Here is a 15,854-nt window from a genome sequence, read left to right as displayed (position 1 = left end):
TAAAGAGAGAGAGAGGAGAGACACTCATGATACAGAGAGAGAGAGAGAGAGAGAGAGAGGAGAGACACTCAGGATACAGAGAGAGAGGAGAGACTCAGGATACAGAGAGAGAGGAGAGACACTCAGGATACACAGAGAAAGAGGAGAGACACTCAGGATACAGAGACAGAGAGGAGAGACACTCAGGATACAGAGAGAGAGGAGAGACACTCAGGATAAAGCGACAGAGAGGAGAGAGAGAGGAGAGACACTCAGGATACAGAGAGAGAGAGAGAGAGGAGAGACACTCAGGATACATAGAGAGAGAGGAGAGACACTCGGGATACAGAGAGAGAGAGGAGAGACACTCAGGATACAGAGAGAGAGGAGAGACACTCAGGATACACAGAGAGAGAGAGAGAGAGAGGAGAGAGAGAGAGAGAGAGAGAGACACTCAGGATACAGAGAGAGAGGAGAGACACTCAGGATACAGAGAGAGAGAGGAGAGACACTCAGCATACAGAGAGGGGAGAGACACTCATGATACAGAGAGAGAGAGAGAGGAGAGACACTCAGGATACAGAGAGAGAGAGAGAGAGAGAGAGGAGAGACACTCAGGATACAGAGAGAGAGAGGAGAGACACTCAGCAGACAGAGAGAGAGGGGAGAGACACTCAGCATACAGAGAGAGAGAGGAGAGACACTCAGCATACAGAGAGAGAGAGAGGAGAGACACTCAGGATACAGAGAGAGAGAGAGGAGAGACACTCAGGATACAGAGAGAGAGAGGAGAGACACTCAGCAGACAGAGAGAGAGAGGAGAGACACTCAGCAGACAGAGAGAGAGGGGAGAGACACTCAGCATACATAGAGAGAGAGAGGAGAGACAGAGGGAGAGAGAGAGAGAGGAGAGACACTAAGGATACACAGAGAAAGAGGAGAGACACTCAGGATACACAGAGAAAGAGGAGAGACACTCAGGATACAGAGACAGAGAGGAGAGACACTCAGGATACAGAGACAGAGAGGAGAGACACTCAGGATACAGAGAGAGAGGAGAGACACTCAGGATACAGAGAGAGAGGAGAGACACTCAGGATAAAGCGACAGAGAGGAGAGACACTCAGGATACAGAGAGAGAGAGAGAGAGAGAGAGACACTCAGGATACAGAGAGAGAGAGAGAGAGAGAGAGGAGACACTCAGGATACATAGAGAGAGAGGAGAGACACTCAGGATACATAGAGAGAGAGGAGAGACACTTAGGATACAGAGACAGAGATGAGAGACACTCAGGATACAGAGACAGAGATGAGAGACACTCAGGATACAGAGAGAGAGAGGAGAGACACTCAGGATACAGAGAGAGAGAGAAGAGAATCACTCAGGATACAGAGAGAGAGAGGAGAGACACTCAGGATACAGAGAGAGAGGAGAGACACCCAGGATACAGAGAGAGAGGAGAGACACCCAGGATACAGAGAGAGAGGAGAGAATCACTCAGGAAGCAGAGACAGAGAGGAGATACACTCAGGATCCAGAGAGAGAGAGGAGAGACACTCAGGATACAGAGACAGAGAGGAGAGGAGAGACACTCAGGATACAGAGAGAGAGAGGAGAGACACTCAGGATACAGAGAGAGAGAGGAGAGACACTCAGCAGACAGAGAGAGAGGGGAGAGACACTCAGCATACAGAGAGAGAGAGAGGAGAGACAGAGGGAGAGAGAGACAGAGGGAGAGTATTGGGCAGAATGAGTACAGTCCAAACAGCATCAGCAGTAATAAACCCCTGTAGAGACAAGGCCTGGACAAGGCATAAGGGAAATAATAAAAAGCTTTATTACACACCAGCCCATATAATCACCGTCACCTGGCAACTCAATGCCTCATCATCACAACAACAACAGTAACCCTTCTGACCACTGAGCAGCAAGAAGGCCAGGCCATATATCCATGCCATCGTTAATAGGTTTTTAAATCGACTGGGGCATAGATCCACCCCTTGCCAACATAATATCCCTCATCTCAGCTGTACTCTGTGCAGAGCACCACTATAATGATGCTTAATTGCTCCATCCCAGTGAAAAAGTCTACATTGGCTTTCTGACTGCACCGCAATCAATCCTCCTTTCTGTTAGAACATGGAGACCAGAGTCTATTTCTCCAAGTTGGGACTCTTCTAATTACATCTGGAGATGATGGGTGTAACGATTTAACCCCTCGGTCACATGGAGATGACCTGGTGGGTGTAACGATTTAACCCCTCGGTCACATGGAGATGACCTGGTGGGTGTAACGATTTAACCCCTCGGTCACATGGAGATGACCTGGTGGGTGTAACGATTTAACCCCTCGGTCACATGGAGATGACCTGGTGGGTGTAACGATTTAACCCCTCGGTCACATGGAGATGACCTGGTGGGTGTAACGATTTAACCCCTCGGTCACATGGAGATGACCTGGTGGGTGTAACGATTTAACCCCTCGGTCACATGGAGATGACCTGGTGGGTGTAACGATTTAACCCCTCGGTCACATGGAGATGACCTGGTGGGTGTAACGATTTAACCCTCGGTCACATGGAGATGACCTGGTGGGTGTAACGATTTAACCCCTCGGTCACATGGAGATGACCTGGTGGGTGTAACGATTTAACCCCTCGGTCACATGGAGATGACCTGGTGGGTGTAACGATTTAACCCCTCGGTCACATGGAGATGACCTGGTGGGTGTAACGATTTAACCCCTCGGTCACATGGAGATGACCTGGTGGGTGTAACGATTTAACCCCTCGGTCACATGGACCCTTTAACCCCTCGGTCACATGGAGATGACCTGGTGGGTGTAACGATTTAACCCCTCGGTCACATGGAGATGACCTGGTGGGTGTAACGATTTAACCCTCGGTCACATGGAGATGACCTGGTGGGTGTAACGATTTAACCCCTCGGTCACATGGAGATGACCTGGTGGGTGTAACGATTTAACCCCTCGGTCACATGGAGATGACCTGGTGGGTGTAACGATTTAACCCCTCGGTCACATGGAGATGACCTGGTGGGTGTAACGATTTAACCCCTCGGTCACATGGAGATGACCTGGTGGGTGTAACGCTTTTAACCCCTCGGTCACATGGAGATGACCTGGTGGGTGCAACATTTAACCCCTCGGTCACATGGAGATGACCTGGTGGGTGTAACGATTTAACCCCTCGGTCACATGGAGATGACCTGGTGGGTGTAACGATTTAACCCCTCGGTTACATGGAGATGACCTGGTGGGTGTAACGATTTAACCCCTCGGTCACATGGAGATGACCTGGTGGGTGTAACGATTTAACCCCTCGGTTACATGGAGATGACCTGGTGGGTGTAACGATTTAACCCCTCGGTCACATGGAGATGACCTGGTGGGTGTAACGATTTAACCCCTCGGTTACATGGAGATGACCTGGTGGGTGTAACGATTTAACCCCTCGGTCACATGGAGATGACCTGGTGGGTGTAACGATTTAACCCCTCGGTTACATGGAGATGACCTGGTGGGTGTAACGATTTAACCCCTCGGTCACATGGAGATGACCTGGTGGGTGTAACGATTTAACCCCTCGGTCATGTTGGGTGAAAGAGACTGTTCAATCCATCCATGCCCTCTGGCAGAATAGTGATGAAGGTGAAGTCAGTGGTCATGTTGGGGGAAAGAGACTGTTCAATCCATCCATGCCCTCTGGCAGAATAGTGATTACATCTTCAAAGCCTCTCATTCCCATTCAACCCCATCATATAACCTCTGTAAGGCAATGCCCACATCTGATAGAATAAGGGATGAGGACGCTCTGCAGCCAAATACCCCCCCACCCATCTGCAGCATGTAACACCAGCCCATTGCCACGGCACCCCATCCCCTCACCTGGATGGGGTGCCGTGGCACAAGGAAGAAAGCCTGGCTCCCAGCTCTGCCCATCCAGCCACATCTAACACAATGATATCTGAGCCACAATAAAGCACATTTGCATTGGATGGCCAAACTCAAAGCAGATGCCACTGCACAACAACACTCTATGCTGTGCTGCTCTTTTTCAAATGTTGAAGGCCTGAACCTGTCTGGACTTGGTAAGCTTGCTTTGAAGTGTAATGATGTACTGTGCCTTTAAACTGTGAAGCTAAAGGATAAAAGATACTTGACTTGATATCTAATCAAACTTCAAGGGATAGTTCAACCAAATGACATATTGGTTTCCTTACTCTGAATGCTGTTTTCTTTGTAATGTGGGTTCACTATCCCTTTAACTATCTGATAAACCTCTGAAACACATACCACTGGGCAGAAACGGATTGAATCAATGTTGTTTCCACATCATTCCAACCCACAAATTCAATGTGATGATGTTAAATGAAAGTGGAAAACGGATGTGATTTGAAAAAAGTAATCTATGTAAGGGAATTTTGTATTTTTTTGTCACCCAACTTCGAACCGAAATACAATGCCATGGTGATAATTTGGGGGGGATTTCAAGTTGAATTCACGTCATTTTACAACTCAACCAAATGTACATCAAAACTAGACGTTGAACTGACGTCTGTTCCCAGTGGGATGCCATTAGTCAGTCACTCATACAGAATAATAGTGATAAAGGTGAAGTCATTGACTCATTAGAGCACATTGGATACCATGTCAACACTTTAATGATCCTGCTGTGAGTCTGTGCGTCTTTAATAGCCAACGGGTCTCTCAGACTCCAGTGGAGTTACTGACAAAACATCTCCATGACTGTACAGGGGGGTGGGATCAGCTGATCCAAGATCTGTTTGTGTCTTGCCAACTCCTAAGGTCATTGTCATGTTTGGACACAAACAGATCTGGGACCAGGCTAACTCCTTTTGAGGAATGGTAGAGTATCTTTATGTTCCCTACTGTACTGCATCATACTCAGCGATAGCTTAGGGACAGTTTTTCACAAGTACTCTTCAATTGTCGTTAGTGGTTGTACTAAATTACCCTCTAATTACACACAATGCTTTTGTTTACATTGTAAACCAAGCTAGTCGATGTAGCTAGCTAGCTGGAGTTTCTGCTAGCTGGAGTTTCTGCTAGCTGGAGTTTCTGCTAGCTTGAGTTTCTGCTAGCTGGAGTTTCTGCTAGCTGGAGTTTCTGCTAGCTGGAGTTTCTGCTAGCTGGAGTTTCTGCTAGCTGGAAGCTTCTTGACGTCATTCATCTTAGTAAAATAGCCAGTGGTGTCTAGTGGAGGCCATATGCAACCAAAATCAACTTTATTTCTCATTATTTCAATTCATCCAATAGAATGAACCCACATCAGCCTTACATTTTTATTTGAACCTCCGCGATTCTTGAGCTTGGATGCTGCCATGGGACGTGACGCAACACGGCCAGTATAGCGGCTTTCATTGATTTCAAAGGAAGCCTTCCCTCAACGGTCCGATGGCTGTAGTGTAGCAGCGTAGCATAACCCACAATGCCCAGTTTGAACATAAAAGGGAGGCGGAAACAAGGTGTTCAATTAACGACTGAGCAGAAACCTTCTGTGGTGCTGTGAATTTCCCCTTCAGCTGTACCCAGAATTAGCAGGCACTTTGAACATCCACTTTGCAAACTCCATGTGCACGTCCCTGTGCGATGGTTGAATGTTCATTTTTACATAAAAGGGCAGCATTACTCAGTGTAGCATTGTGTGAGGACATCCAGGAGAATAGGGTTTCGATGGACTGCTATTTTACATACAGAGTTGAATTCTCCCTCTCTCCCTCCCCCTCTCTCTATCAGTCTCTCTTCCTCCCCATTTCTCTCCCCCTCTCACATCTTGCATTGTGTGGTTGATGGCTCTTGTAAAAGGCTTTACGTTAGGCCCAACAAGGAGCGCTAGCCATATTCCCATTAGTATGTCTATCAATGCGTTGTTAAGCCCAGACAGTTATTACTAACTAAATCCAGATGGTGGAGTCTTCGTACACTACAGCCAGGTGTTTTCCATTACCAACCACCAAGGGAAGGCTGCTCTGTTCATGTTGTAATTTGTCAGTGTTTTATTTGTATAGCAATTGAGTGAGTTTGGGTCCCTCTGGTGTGTGTGTGTGTAGTGTGTAGAGGTGTAAAGTAATTAGTAACACAGGGTTGAATTGGTGAAAGACAGACATTATATGGAGTCTGAAGTATATTGAAGTCTGGCAACTTTATGGTTTATGCACTTTATTTTGTATTGCTTTTTTTATCTTTACACTTTAATTGCTTTGAATGTTTAATTTATTTTCAAATGTTAATATTATATATTTCTTTACAAATACTTATGTTTAAAAAAATACAGATGTGCCTTCTTGTCTTAGTTCCTACTGTACATTCATTTCCTCACTTCCTATAATGCATGGAAAATATCACGTGTAAACAACGTTCAGGTAACCTTACTGAAATGAGCTAATTGTCAGGGTCAATGTTTTTATTTAACTCAATTACTTTTACTCTACGTCATTCCAGTAATTTTACCTCTACTTGAGTATGGTATTTCAGTACTTTTTCCAACCCTGGTAGTGTGTAGTGTGCGCCATGCATGTGGCCATCTGTGTGTGAAAACACCTTCTAACCTCTGTAATGCCCATTAGGACAGACGATGGTCGGCTAGAAGAAGAAAACTATGTATTATCTGTCTTCAACACTCATTCCTCCTCAGTCCGTTAGGAGAGAAGCCATCCCTTTGTCTGAGTGGCCTCAGAGTTCGCTATAGGAAATCGGATTTGTGTTTTAATGTACTCAGCGCTAATGAGGTCAGGGATGTTTAGGCAGGGCTCAGTTCATTAGGCTACAAGATAGAAGAAAACAAACTTATTGGAAGACCTTGACTCGTCCAATAAGAAACGCTAATATACACAACTCAGGTAATAACCCAGGAGAGAGGCACCATGGGCCAAGGAAGGGAGGGTGAGACCCTGCCTCCAGGCCACCTCTTCAGGCTAATGAATGCCCTCAGAGCCTGCCTGAGAGTACACAACCTTACTCACCCAGATAAACAGGGAGGCAGATGGAGACAGAGGAAGTTAGAGGGGCCATTTACTTGTGTTTACAATGTAAACCAAGGAGACATTAAAACAGTCATGTCTATCTATGGTTGAGATCATGATTGGGGTCAATTCAATTTCAACTCAGTCAATTCAAATCTAAATGAGGAATTTCAATTTACTTCCTTAATTGACATAATTGAGTTAAACTTGAGTCGTCTTTTTGAATATTATAGAACAGAGTGATTGAGGAGGGTAGAGTGTGTAATACCCAATTCAGGACAGTGTACAAGGTCCCCCACAGTAAATGCGTTCCCCACTTATTTACATTCTACATGACCAACTGTCATTTACTCAATTGAGCACTTTGCTACTTATCGACTAGATGTGAGCACATGGATACAGACCTGAGTAATCGGTGATGGATCGACATATTTTGATTTGAATGTTGTACTATTGATTCATTCTTGCCACTTTATTGCTTGGAACTTGACTGGAAAAGACACAGTGTCACATTGCTCATCGTCAACACAACTCACTCCCCATCAGGGCAACAGAGTAACAAACTAAAACAGAACTGAGTCGTTGGCTCTCCTTAACCTTGTCTGACTAGTAAAGCACTGCATTTCCCATTGGTGCACCACAGAACAGCACATCACTGCAGAATACCATGAGAGGCCTTATTCCTAACCAGACCAGTTGAGCCAGGGGTAAATAATTGTTATTCTTCAACCTGGCATCCCCGGACATGACCAAACTGGCAACCCTGAATATGACAACCTTCATGTGTCATAACCTGTTATTCTCAAACAAGAAAAGGTTTAATGGAATACAACTTCTCCTTCTATTGAATAGCTGAGAATCAGGACCATGGTTAGGATATACTCCAACCTGGCAACCTCGAACACAAGGACCTTCGTATCTCAGTCTCATAACAAGAAATCCAGTTTGCTGGAATAAAACCTCTTCTTCTAGATCGTGAGGATCTAGAACCGGGCAAACCTGAACACGACCAACCCTCAACACAAGTATCTTTGTGTATCATAACTTGTGTATCATAAGAAATGGTTATTTTCAAACCTGGCCTCCCTAAACATTTATATAACAAGACATTTCTCCAACATGGCAACCTTGAACACACGGCCCTCCATGTCTCATAACCATTCTCCAACAATAAATCATGTTGACTGGAACACAACCTCCCCCCTCTATTCGACAGCTTGCCTATAAATGTCCTCTGGTCCCATTTTGACTTGTAATTAACCAAAACCAGTAATTAACCATTATTGAGCTGTTTACGGCTGCTGCCCCCTCGTGGGTAATTTCACCACAACCATAATTCTTTCCAGGTGACATCTCATCCCCATCTATCCCGGGGAATGGTAGAACAACAACATCCTTCAGCATGTGGGGGAGGATAAAGTCACTAGTGAAATGGAAAGATACACAGGAGATTGGATATTAATACTGTCAGGCTGGAATTTGAAGACAGGACAAACAGATCTGGGATCAGGTTAGAGGATGAAGACAGGACTAACAGATCTGGGACCAGGCTAGAGGATGAAGACAGGACAAACAGATCTGGGATCAGGTTAGAGGATGAAGACAGGACTAACAGATCTGGGACCAGGCTAGAGGATGAAGACAGGACAAACAGATCTGGGATCAGGTTAGAGGATGAAGACAGGACTAACAGATCTGGGACCAGGCTAGAGGATGAAGACAGGACAAACAGATCTGGGATCAGGTTAGAGGATGAAGACAGGACAAACAGATCTGGGATCAGGTTAGAGGATGAAGACAGGACTAACAGATCTGGGACCAGGCTAGAGGATGAAGACAGGACAAACAGATCTGGGACCAGGCTAGAGGATGAAGACAGGACAAACAGATCTGGGATCAGGTTAGAGGATGAAGACAGGACTAACAGATCTGGGACCAGGCTAGGGATGAAGACTCTGGGACCAGGCTAGAGGATGAAGACAGGACAAACAGATCTGGGACCAGGCTAGAGGATGAAGACAGGACAAACAGATCTGGGACCAGGCTAGAGGATGAAGACAGGACAAACAGATCTGGGACCAGGCTAGAGGATGAAGACATGACAAACAGATCTGGGACCAGGCTAGAGGATGAAGACATGACAAACAGATCTGGGACCAGGTTAGAGGATGAAGACAGGACAAACAGATCTGGGACCAGGTTAGAGGATGAAGACAGGACAAACAGATCTGGGACCAGGCTAGAGGATGAAGACAGGACAAACAGATCTGGGACCAGGCTAGAGGATGAAGACAGGACAAACAGATCTGGGACCAGGCTAGAGGATGAAGACAGGACAAACAGATCTGGGACCAGGCTAGAGGATGAAGACAGGACAAACAGATCTGGGACCAGGCTAGAGGATGAAGACACCAGTGAAAAGAGATGCATACAGAGAGACACACAGTGGAGTTCTGCTCTCGGGCTGGAATGTAATTCAAAGCCCAGTATATGTATTCCAACACCGAAGGACCAGGTATACAGGATACAGTGTAGGCAGACAGCCTGAAGGAAAACATATGAATCCTGACTTTGGAGACAGGTCTTTGATATAAGAAGTGTTTAATATAAGAAGTGACTGGTCACCTGCTAAGGCATTTAGCACACACTGGCTACGACTAGCAGGACAGACAATGCTGCTCTGCAGAACATCCTGTGACTCAGGACAGCTCAATTGTAATCATGACAGCTGAGGTGTAGAAGAATATAAAGCTTAAAGGGAGAGAGAGAGAGAGAGAGAGAGAGAAAGGGCAGAACAGAGAGAATGATAAAGAGTAAGCGATTGAATGAGAAAAAGAACAGACATTGTAATTAACCTCTCCTTTACCAGTGTTGGAACGTGGGTGTGATGACAGGCCCTAGACGGATAGGAGCCGCGTGATTAACAGCCTATTAGGAAAGGAGACACAGTGGCCTGGTGAATACTAAACAACCACAGGCATTTAGAGATACGGCTAGCTATGCTACAGCCACACAGGGATGATTTAGACAGCAAAGTGCTGTTCCACATTAGGGCCCTAAAGTGCTTTTTAAACGAGTGAAACACAAAGAGAGACAAACCTAACCAAATCTAAAATGTTCTCTATTTCACCCTCCCTCTCCACCTCTTTCTGTATTTATACAAACAAACTGGTATATTTGTATTGCCACTGCAACAGACATTAGCATACTGTTTGAGTAAATAACGTTAACACCTTCAGCACTGGACAGAGAATACTGATTCTCTTCATGATTAGACCAGCTAGACCAGCCTAGTGATGGTCATGACCTGTGTTCATTAAAACAAAGTAAACACCAAACATACTTACAGTTCAGAGAACGTTTCTCTTTTCTTTTCCAGATGAACCTCAAAGGGTATTTTGTGAAGTCGGTTCTCATTACATTCAACAATTACCCGAAGCTAAGTCAGGACATCTCCCTCCCCCTCCCTCCCGCTCCCTCTCTCTCTCTAGCACTCACTCTTCCACAGTGTTGACACCAATCCATTTTCCACAGCAGCTTTAACATCCTTTATGTCCAATTACACACCTGCTTATCAACCTGTTGGAGAGAGGAGAGACTTTTTACCAGCCGTTAGGACGGTGTAAATAATTCAACGCTCTGAATTGAGGTTCTGCTCTCCAATGGTTTCCATTGAACTGAATTGAGGTCCTGCTCTCCAATGGTTTCCATTGAACTGAATTGAGGTCCTGCTCTCCAATGGTTTCCATTGAACTGAGGTTCTGCTCTCCAATGGTTTCCATCGAACTGAATTGAGGTCCTGCTCTCCAATGGTTTCCATTGAACTGAATTGAGGTCCTGCTCTCCAATGGTTTCCATCGAACTGAATTGAGGTCCTGCTCTCCAATGGTTTCCATTGAACTGAATTGAGGTTCTGCTCTCCAATGGTTTCCATTGAACTGAATTGAGGTCCTGCTCTCCAATGGTTTCCATTGAACTGAGGTTCTGCTCTCCAATGGTTTCCATTGAACTAAATTGAGGTCCTGCTCTCCAATGGTTTCCATTGAACTGAATAGAGGTTCTGCTCTCCAATGGTTTACATTGAACTGAAATGAGGTCCTGCTCTCCAATGGTTTCCATTGAACTGAATTGAGGTCCTGCTCTCCAATGGTTTCCATTGAACTGAATTGAGGTCCTGCTCTCCAATGGTTTCCATTGAACTGAATTGAGGTTCTGCTCTCCAATGGTTTCCATTGAACTGAAATTGAGGTCCTGCTCTCCAATGGTTTCCATTGAACTGAATTGAGGTCCTGCTCTCCAATGGTTTCCATTGAACTGAGGTTCTGCTCTCCAATGGTTTCCATTGAACTGAAATGAGGTCCTGCTCTCCAATGGTTTCCATTGAAATGAATTGAGGTTCTGCTCTCCAATGGTTTCCATTGAAATGAATTGACAAACGTTAACACCTTCAGCACTGGACAGAGAATACTGATTCTCTTCATGATTAAATGAAATGTCATTTTAATAAAGTGTTATATCAGGCAGAGAGACGCTGGCAGACATATTGTTGGAGGTCAGTCTTCAAAGTCTACAGCTAGTTCACTGAGGAGAAGGTTCTTGTAGAACCTTCTGGCTCTTTCTCAGTGGAGAAGGTTCTTGAAGCTAACTAGTTATTCATCTTTCCTCAAGTCCTCTCTCCTTGCCTCCTTCTCAAAACACTTTGGAGGAGGAGATTCAAGGTCTCTTCCCTTAGGTCTTCTCATCCAATGCATTTTGAGAAGGTGGTTAGGAGAAAGGACACAAGTAACCAAGGAAAGACAAACTGAGAAAGGAGTTACTCCTCCAATACCCCACAATGCACCTGGCATGCTAATGATCCTCTCATTCCCAGGAGGAAATTACATGTTCGTAAGGTGCAATCTGGCCCCACCATAAGTGGTTCACCCCGCTGGCAGGAAGTGATGCGCAGGAGGGGGTTATCAGTGTGGTCCAATCAGAACAGCAGGACTCAGTTGGACCACCACAGACTATGGTTTAAGGGGATATAGGCACTCCATCATAGGGTCTAAGTCTAATTCCGGTACTATCTACGGCCAAACGCATATGCAGCCAAATGGCAAATGATTAGGTGACAGAGGGCGGCAGAGGGGGTGATCTATTTCTGGGACCCTGGCTGGCATCAACCCTCCAACAGACAAGGCAGAGGGGTAATTGAGAGATGTCATCCCATCATGGCCAATGGATCAATGGGATTTGTATTCATATTCTGTACACCGACTTCATAACAAGATAAACCCAAGTTATCTGACTTTGGTATGTTTTAGAAACTACATTAGTTTCTGCTCTTAATCCATTTTTGTTGAAATGCTATAAACAAAAGTGGATAGCCACTAAATGTACACACACTCAACATGAAGGAAATTAGGCATAATTGTTTTAAAGTGAGTGAGACCATATTTCTCACTCTTAGCATGTTCAAAGAGGAGGAGCTGAAGAGGGGGAACAGAATGTTGGAGATGAGATGGAGTGATAATATTACAGATGGAGAGAGAGAGAGAAAGAGGGGGTATGATTGTGTGTGTGTGTGTGTGTGTCCCGACATGCAGCAGGACTCCGGCAGAACTACGATCAGAGTGACGGATGGTTTGGATATGTGGGGCTGTGGAGGGCCACGGTCAGGGCCCAAATGACAGAGAGACCGCTGGGAAGGAGGGAGAGGGGGAGGGAGAGAAGGATGACTGGAGCTGATCTGTTAACCTCAAGCTGTGCACTGAACAGAAAAAGAAAGCGGAAGAGAGAGAGAGAGAAGGGTAGAGGGTTGGGAGAGAGAGAAGGGTAGAGTGTGTGGAGAGAGAGAAAATGATAGAGTGTGTGGAGAGAGAGAAAAGGATAGAGTGTGTGGAGAGAGAAAAGGATAGAGTGTGGAGAGAGAGAAAAAGGATAGAGTGTGTGGAGAGAGAGAAGGGTAGAGTGTGTGGAGAGAGAAGGGCAGTGTGGGGGAGAGAGAGAAGGGTAGAGTGTGGAGAGAGAGAGGGGAAAGGGTGGGGGGAGAGAAATGAGAAAAAAGAGAGAGAGCTAGCAAAATAGAGAGACTGAAGGGGAAAGAGAAGGTGAGACAGGTGGATGCAGAAAGGAGGAGAAAGAGAGAGAAAGACAGAAAGAGAAAAGAGGATGATTGAAAAGGTGAGAAATGGGTGTTTTGTGGCATGTTGTGAACCTGACAGGGGTGTGTCGTGGAGTGACAGGTGGGAGAACGTGAGGGCACTGCAGATACCATGTTTGTTGTTGTTTGTCCTACTTTGCTTTGATGGGAGGGCAGGGTGACAATGTCCCGGGTTTTGCCACTGGTAACAGCAACCATCTTGCAACCTTTAATCAATTGTCCAGTACAGAGCCAAAAGACATTGCTGTGTTACTCAGTGTTATACGGCATCATACCAAACTCCCAGATGTTTGTGTCACACTGTTGTGTAAGTCTCTGAGGGGATTTCCCCTGGCTGACTGACAGTGCTGTTCTGCCTGCTCTTAGATCCTCTGAGTTTCTTCATAAACAGACAGACAGCACTGTGTAATCTGTCTGCTCTTTGATCATCTACATTTCTTCATAAACAGACAGACAGCACTGTGTAATCTGTCTGCTCTTAGATCCTCTAAGTTTCTTCATAAACAGACAGACAGCACTGTGTAATCTGCCTGCTCTTAGATCCTCTGAGTTTCTTCATAAACAGACAGACAGCACTGTGTAATCTGGCTGCTCTTAGATCCTCTAAGTTTCTTCATAAACAGACAGACAGCACTGTGTAATCTGCCTGCTCTTTGATCCTCTAAATTTCTTCATAAACAGACAGACAGCACTGTGTAATCTGCCTGCTCTTAGATCCTCTAAGTTTCTTCATAAACAGACAGACAGCACTGTGTAATCTGCCTGCTCTTTGATCCTCTAAATTTCTTCATAAACAGACAGACAGCACTGTGTAATCTGGCTGCTAGAGTTTCTTCATAAACAGACAGACAGCACTGTGTAATCTGCCTGCTCTTAGATCCTCTAAGTTTCTTCATAAACAGACAGACAGCACTGTGTAATCTGGCTGCTCTTAGATCCTCTAAGTTTCTTCATAAACAGACAGACAGCACTGTGTAATCTGGCTGCTCTTAGATCCTCTAAGTTTCTTCATAAACAGACAGACAGCACTGTGTAATCTGGCTGCTCTTAGATCCTCTAAGTTTCTTCATAAACAGACAGACAGCACTGTGTAATCTGCCTGCTCTTAGATCCTCTAAGTTTCTTCATAAACAGACAGACAGCACTGTGTAATCTGCCTGCTCTTAGATCCTCTAAATTTCTTCATAAACAGACAGACAGCACTGTGTAATCTGCCTGCTCTTTGATCCTCTAAATTTCTTCATAAACAGACAGACAGCACTGTGTAATCTGGCTGCTCTTTGATCCTCTAAGTTTCTTCATAAACAGACAGACAGCACTGTGTAATCTGCCTGCTCTTAGATCCTCTAAGTTTCTTCATAAACAGACAGACAGCACTGTGTAATCTGCCTGCTCTTTGATCATCTACGTTTCTTCATAAACAGACAGACAGCACTGTGTAATCTGGCTCACAGAAACAGGCACAGTCACGGTAAAACGGCTCTGAAGAAAGCACTCGCAAGTTATATTGTCTGCATCCCAAATGACACCCTTTTCCCTTTATAGGGCCCCTTGTTTTGAAAAGCAGTGCACCATATGGGGACTAGGGTGCCATTTTGGACACAGACCATGTAGAGAATCTAGGCCTCGTCTCCAGGGAGGGGAACATGATCAACATGAAAGCTAGGACAAACCTAGCGAAGAAAAGAAAGTCACTTGTTGAGATTACCATGTTTCAGGACATGCTGTTAGTGCTGGTGTATAAGTACTCTCTACTGCACCTGTATTCTCTCACACGCACACACACACACACACGGTAAACAGTAACTGCTGGTAAACTGTAGCTCATGGTAAACTGTAGCTCATGGTAAACTGTAGCTCATGGTAAACTGTAGCTCATGGTAAATAGTAGCTCATGGTAAACTGTAGCTCATGGTAAACTGTAGCTCATGGTAAACAGTAGCTCATGGTAAACTGTAGCTCATGGTAAACTGTAGCTCATGGTAAACTGTAGCTCATGGTAAATAGTAGCTCATGGTAAACTGTAGCTCATGGTAAACTGTAGCTCATGGTAAACTGTAGCTCATGGTAAACTGTAGCTCATGGTAAACTGTAGCTCATGGTAAACTGTAGCTCATGGTAAACTGTAGCTCATGGTAAACTGTAGCTCATGGTAAACTGTAGCTCATGGTAAACTGTAGCTCATGGTAAACTGTAGCTCATGGTAAACAGTAGCTCATGGTAAACTGTAGCTCATGGTAAACTGTAGCTCATGGTAAACTGTAGCTCATGGTAAATAGTAGCTCATGGTAAACTGTAGCTCATGGTAAACACTAGCTCATGGTAAACTGTAGCTCATGGTAAACTATAGCTCATGGTAAACTATAGCTCATGGTAAACAGTAGCTCATGGTAAACTGTAGCTCATGGTAAACTGTAGCTCATGGTAAACTGTCTCTCAGCAGAATGACTGAATGCTCAGTGAAATCAGCCGGAATCACTACATTACACTGCAAACTATACAAATAGGAAGTAAAGACACATCTAATGACATTTATTAAAAAACCTGTAACACAAAACAAAAACTGAAAACAACAAAGTCATCTCCCTCATTGTCTAATTTCTCTGGCCAGGGGTGGCAGCGGAACAAAAGCTATTATCGTGTTCATAAAAAAAGAGCTGGCTGATGCTTGAATCTGCTGAGAGGGATGAGAGTGGAGTCTGACCAACCTGCCTTTGACTGAAGTGT

The 15,854-nt window shown here is 45.0% G+C and overlaps 1 protein-coding gene and 1 long non-coding RNA gene across 3 annotated transcripts in view; both read right to left on the bottom strand.

Annotated features, from left to right (window-relative positions):
• LOC127919716 (ras-related protein Rab-26-like) overlaps positions 1 to 15,854 on the bottom strand; it is a 96,617-nt gene that overhangs the window by 10,351 nt on the left and 70,412 nt on the right. The window lies entirely within an intron of this gene.
• On the bottom strand, positions 2,203 to 3,739 carry LOC127919719 (uncharacterized). 2 transcript variants are annotated; one of them, XR_008103821.1, is made up of 4 exons: positions 3,136 to 3,739; positions 2,901 to 3,091; positions 2,569 to 2,744; positions 2,203 to 2,525 (listed from the first exon to the last, which is right to left on the bottom strand). It is a non-coding gene; the product is annotated as an uncharacterized LOC127919719 (long non-coding RNA). The 2 variants fall into 2 exon arrangements; XR_008103822.1 differs by lacking the exon at positions 2,569 to 2,744 and having other exon boundaries at positions 2,203 to 2,548; positions 2,880 to 3,091.

This window comes from Oncorhynchus keta, unplaced genomic scaffold (genome assembly GCF_023373465.1).
Source record: "Oncorhynchus keta strain PuntledgeMale-10-30-2019 unplaced genomic scaffold, Oket_V2 Un_contig_17431_pilon_pilon, whole genome shotgun sequence".
NCBI classification, from domain to species: domain Eukaryota; kingdom Metazoa; phylum Chordata; class Actinopteri; order Salmoniformes; family Salmonidae; genus Oncorhynchus; species Oncorhynchus keta.
This window is presented reverse-complemented; position numbering and strand designations above follow the sequence as displayed.